General features: G+C 35.9%; 2 non-coding genes across 2 annotated transcripts; both read left to right on the plus strand.

Moving 5' to 3' along the window:
- The first annotated feature begins 3,311 nt into the window (after nt 1-3,311).
- On the plus strand, nt 3,312-3,384 carry TRNAA-UGC. Its single transcript has one exon. It is a non-coding gene; the product is annotated as a tRNA-Ala (tRNA).
- A 139-nt stretch (nt 3,385-3,523) lies between these two features.
- TRNAA-AGC lies at nt 3,524-3,596 on the plus strand. Its single transcript has one exon. It is a non-coding gene; the product is annotated as a tRNA-Ala (tRNA).
- The last annotated feature ends 2,207 nt before the right edge of the window (nt 3,597-5,803 follow it).

Genomic DNA, 5,803 nt, shown 5'->3' on the forward strand with positions numbered 1-5,803 from the left:
CACCCGAGTGAGTTTGACAAATTGAAATAAAATCAAATAAAATCACTCAAACAAATCAATAAAATTGAAAAAAAAACTAGCCTTTTGACACTTCCTTCAACTCGAAGAGGCGGTAAAGCAAGGATTCCTCCGCACAAGACCCATGATCCAACTCCTAACATGGAAATGATAAGTTATAGAATCATTCCAAGAACCTCAATGGATGGGTTAAAAACTCACATTACCAATCTCGACAACTGGATGTGTCACCTGCGTTAGAAGAACGACCGCATCAGAGCAAGTCATGGGGATAGAAGATCCCGTTGAAGGATGATAGACCAACCGTAATCTTCAGCCCAACGAGCCAAGCTTTTGTAGAAGCAAGAACCCTTGTATTAAAGAAATTAACACCTTCTTATACAAAATTTGGATAAACCAAGATATAAAGCTAGAATTAGATTATGAGATCCAAGAGTGAGAAGCAAGATTTGAAACCTTTTTCGAAATTGAGTCACTTCACAATTGAAATTGATCAAGGCTTGATTGAATAACTCAGATGCAATCTACCACAAGAATTGCATGAAACTTAAAAACGACAAAGATATGCTAAGATTTCTATAAGGGGGACCTCTCAACTTAAGAGATCAATTTCATTGATCACAAATATGTTTTTACATAATAATTTGTGGGTATTTATAGTCTCCCCACAAAAAAAGTTCGTGCTGGTGATTTAATCTCGATCCTTTAAATCTCCACAGAAGACGAAGTCAATTTGAGCATTACAAACTTTATGAAACTAAAATAATAAATAAATTTTTTTAACCACTCATGATATGAACCAAAAGACATCAATCATACAATATACTTCAATGAAGATATGAAGAAAAGGTTGTCAAAATTATCAAAAGATGTTTCAATTCATGCCACATTGAAGAAGAATGAAGTTTGATTGTTATAAATTTTGGGTGGGTTACAATTTAGAGTTATTGTATTTCATTTATGTATTTTAAGACTTTATTTACTATAGGTTACAATTACATAATGGTTAATTATGGTCATTAAGTATCAATGTTACAACTCTTGGAATGACTTTAGTAGTTTCATTTTGAGGCTATATAAAGCCATGTATGTTGTATGTGTAAGGGACTTGAAAAATGTAGTAAAAGAAGCATTTGTGCTCTTCTTTAGCCAATGGCTAAGTTTCTTTGCAATTCTATGTGGTTCATATCAAATATAGTCTCTCTCATTTTCTTCTCAATCAACCTTCATCCTTCACATAAACCCTAACCTAAACCTATCAACCTTTTGCAGAGATTTACCTTCGGAATCTGGGTGCCGCACTGACCTATTCGCCAACCAAGTTGCCGCCGCCCTTCCTGCCAAAATTGGCTTCTTTGCCCGATGAGGCGACTCTTCCGACTACTCTTCTCGCCAAAATTAGCTCCTTCGCCCAATGTGGCGACTCTTCCGGCTTCAACATTGTCTTTGTCCCTTGCTCTAGGTTTCCCCTTCTACTTCTTGGGGTTAGAAATATTCACATCAGAGCCAAGGCAGCATCATCGCTAAGCGACAATCCCTCTTCATGGGTTAGACATATTCTCGCCGAAGCTAAGGCAGCATCGCCGCTAAGCGGCGATCCCTCTGCAATTTTTGATGGCCAAGAACCGGATTGTTAGCATCTTCATGAAAAGTGTTTCTCAACCTCTTTGAATTTTTCAGATTCAAGCTTCACGTTCGTTTAAATCCGAAGCTTAGCTTGCGGTGGGGTGTTAAGGATATTTAGTAATAAATTATAGTTTACCATATATATTATATTTGATATTTTATTATAAGGCAAATATCTAATATTTGCGTTATTATCATAGGTATCTTTCCATTTATTGTTATTTCCATTTATTACTATTTCCATATCCTTGTAATTTATTTGATTATAAATAAGATAACTTTCACACCATTTAGGTGTGGTGGATTAATCAAACATTCACAACCATAATGCTCTTAATACTCATAGTCTTTCTTAACATCCCATCCCAAGGCTTTATTCTCCCAGACACATCCTACATCTAAGGACTTCATGTGTTTCCTGCAATACAACAAAATACGACCTTAATACATAGGCCTAAGGCTTCATACATACGTTTCAAGTGGTAAAACAAGGGCATTTGGTCTAGTGGTATGATTCTTGCTTTGGGTGTGAGAGGTCTCGAGTTTGATTCTCAAAATGCCCCTTCATGAGATTGTAGTACGAATTGTGGGGATGTAGCTCAGATAGTAAAGCGCTCACTTCTGATGTGGAAAGTTACGGGGTTGATACCTTGCATCTCTAAAATGAATCAATCACTAAATATATTATTTATTTTCAATTTTTTCTTATTTACGACATAATTAGCCGGGATAGTTTTTCATGTCACTATTTTGAAAATTACTTCTTTTCAATTTTTCCTTATTCATGACATGTTGAGTAGCGATATTTGTTCATTTTCACTATTATTGATGATGAAAAATTTAGGGTTTTGTGATGCAAGAATTGTAGGGATGTAGCTTCGCTTAGCATGCGAGAGGTACGACTTAGCATACGAGAGGTACCGGGATCGATACCTCGCATCTAGGGGCATTTAGGGTGTTCGTTTCCCATGTGGAAAGTATGGGGATCAATACCTTGCATCTTCAATTGAATCGATTACTAAATATATTATTTATGTTCAATTTTTTCTTATCTTTTCAATTTTTTTCTTATTTAGGACATAATGAGCTGGGATAGTTTTTCATTTTCACTATTGCTGATGACGAGATGCTTAGGACTTTATGATGTAAGAATTGTGGGGATACAACTTAGATGGTAGAGCGCTTGCTTTGCATGCAAGAGATATGGGGATCGATACCCGGCATTTCTACATTTTCTTCATTTTCACTATTATTGATGATGGGAAATTTAGGATTCTATGATGTACTATTTTATTTCTATTCAATTTTTTCTTATTTATGACATAATGAGTAGCGATATTTTTTCATTTTCACTATTATTCATGACGAGACATTTATGTTTTTGTGACGTAAAAATCATGAAGGAGACATTTATGTTTTTGTGACGTAAAAATTGTGAAGATGTAGCTTAGACGGTAGAGCGCTCGCTTTGCATGCGAGTTGTACGAAGATTGATAACCTGCATCTCCAAAAGAAAGTATTTAATTTGTTATAATATTTTTTCATTTTCACAATTATGGATGCCCCGCATCACCAAAACTTACTATTTGTTATTAATATTTTGATATTCTTTTATTTTCACTATTATTGATGATGGAACATTTAGGGTTTTAGGAGATAAGAATCATGGGGATGTAGCTCAAATGGTAGAGCGCTCGCTTTGCATGTGAGAGGTACAGGGATCGATACCCTGCATCTCCAAAAATATGACTATCTATTATGAAATAATATTGTTTCTTTTCAATTTTTTCCTTATTCATGACCTGTTGTGTAGCAATATTTCTTCATTTTCACTATTATTGATGACGAAAAATTTAGGGTTTTGTGATGCAAAAATTGTGGGGATGTAGCTCAGATGGTAGAGCGCTCGCTTAGCATGTGAGAGGTACGGGGATCGATACCCTGCATCTCCAAAAGAAAGAAATTATTTTTTTAAGTATGAGTTAATTTAACATGTTATGTATAAGGTGGGTACGAGAGAAAAAGAAAACATACTTATATAAGGATTAATTTAACATGTTATGTATAAGGTGGGTACGAGAGAAAAAGAAAACATACTTATATAAGGATTATTATATCATTATAGCTATGCCATTTTCATAGATAAAAGAGAGTAATGTCCCACAAGCACATATAGAGAGAGGACTTATTGTAAGTAAAGAAAGAAATCTAGTAGTTATACTGCGTGGTGAGAGAATTTGATGACTTCCTCAAAGAAAACAATTCAAACTATAATGATGGTGCTCTTTTAATATCATTTTATTTTTTCCACTTTTAATAGGCATGCCTACTCAAATCCTAACTTTCGATATTTGCTTTACTTGTGTACTCACGATATGTGTCTCAAATGGAACTATCAAACTAAAACTTACACTATTTTCTTCTCAATAAAACTTACACTATTTTCTTCTCAATACAGTAATTGCCGCAAACCCTATGTAAATAATTTAACAGCGGTCTAGATCTAAAAGATATAATAATGATTATTGCTCATGGATTTTATTTACAAAGAAAATAAATGAAATAATGATGATACATTACATAAAAAACTTAATATATAGACCATAATAAGGATAGTTGGTTTAGTGGAATGATTTTTCTTTTGGGTGCAAGAGGTTTCGAGTTCGATTTTCGGAATGCCCCTCCGAAAGAAAAAAAGCACTAAAATAATTATCAGGCCTAACCCAAAGGAATTTGTGGCAAATGCATGCACAATTTATGTAAATTTCATCTATTGAGGCACAGCAACTAAGAACTATAGATCTCCTATAAAGGAGAGGTCTCAAGTATATTGTATCAAAATGAATTATGCAAGAAGAAGTTTCAAAGAGCCACACACATGAAAAAAAAATTCTCCTTTTCTATCATATAGAATTGTCATTCTTTTGTCTTTTAAAATCCCTTACCTTATCAATCATCAGGCAAGTTTATGAAAAAGAAATTCCACGAGTGTGACTTAGATATCCTTTCTTTGTGGTATCAGTCATGCTATTTGAATAGCCTGAAGTCATCATAGCCTCTCCACCGGTTCCGAAGACTCCTTCGGCATCAATGTGCTCCAATGAAAGAGATCAGACCCTTTCCTGAACCAGAACTGGGCACAAAACGCTGAGGTAGAAAGTCAAAAGCGAGCTCTTTTCGTGTATACGCAATCTCGAAGCCCAATTACCTCACGGACTGTCTCCTCAACCCTTGCGAGTATGAGTGCTTGGTAAGAGAGAATGTCAAATGAGAAAGACATTCGATTACGGAAACATTCGCAACTACCAAAGTGCACTAAACCTAGTAGAGATCTTCGACCTAACGATAATGGAACTTCAAGCCCATTTAATCAATCCGCTTTGTACCTTATTGTTGACCGAACCGGTTGCACGCCAGGCCCAAATTCTCTCTCAGTCACCCGGAGACGAAATTAAGATAAGATCTAAAGTTTACGAATCGAAGAGAAAATGGATCTGAGTTATACACGCTTTCATTTTCAAAAGCTTCGCTTGGCTACGGTACTTTATTCAGGATGTGCAACATTATGGTCATATCTCAGCCGTGTATAGAGAATTCCTTGATCATTTCCTTGGCGGATAACACAAATGAAATCGATTCCCTGACCGCCCATCTTATGAGTCCATTCTTGTCTTGTTGGTTTGTTGTACTATTCTATACCTCTCTCGATTGATCGAAAGACGTTCGACAACTGGGAGGGCCTATCGTGAGGGAACTTTCCTTTTCATGGTAGGCAAAGTTAAAGAGGGGGATGCGTATGTCCACGGTGATCAAGGTAGAGCGACTCCTTCTTTAAAAGAGGTCTGTTTTATCGAAACTGTTAAATTCGCTTTTGTAAAAGAAAAAATAGAAGCCCTTGGTTTGCCGATGTCGATTCATATGGAAATGTGGACTCGATTCAGGATGAGGATTCCGCTTTTCATACTACTGCTATGAGCTGAAAGAGCTGGTACGCTATCTCGAAAACGAAAAGAGAAAGCACATACTTGTTGACCTCATTACAAGTGGCGGGGGCTAGCCAAAGAAGATCAGTCGAACTAGGTTAGGACCCTTGATCTGGTTCAGCTAGGTTCTTCCATGCGAGAATGTATGTGTATCCGTATCTTCTTTTTGTTTATAC

This window comes from Cucurbita maxima, unplaced genomic scaffold (assembly GCF_002738345.1).
Source record: "Cucurbita maxima cultivar Rimu unplaced genomic scaffold, Cmax_1.0 Cma_Scf01272, whole genome shotgun sequence".
Classification (NCBI taxonomy): domain Eukaryota; kingdom Viridiplantae; phylum Streptophyta; class Magnoliopsida; order Cucurbitales; family Cucurbitaceae; genus Cucurbita; species Cucurbita maxima.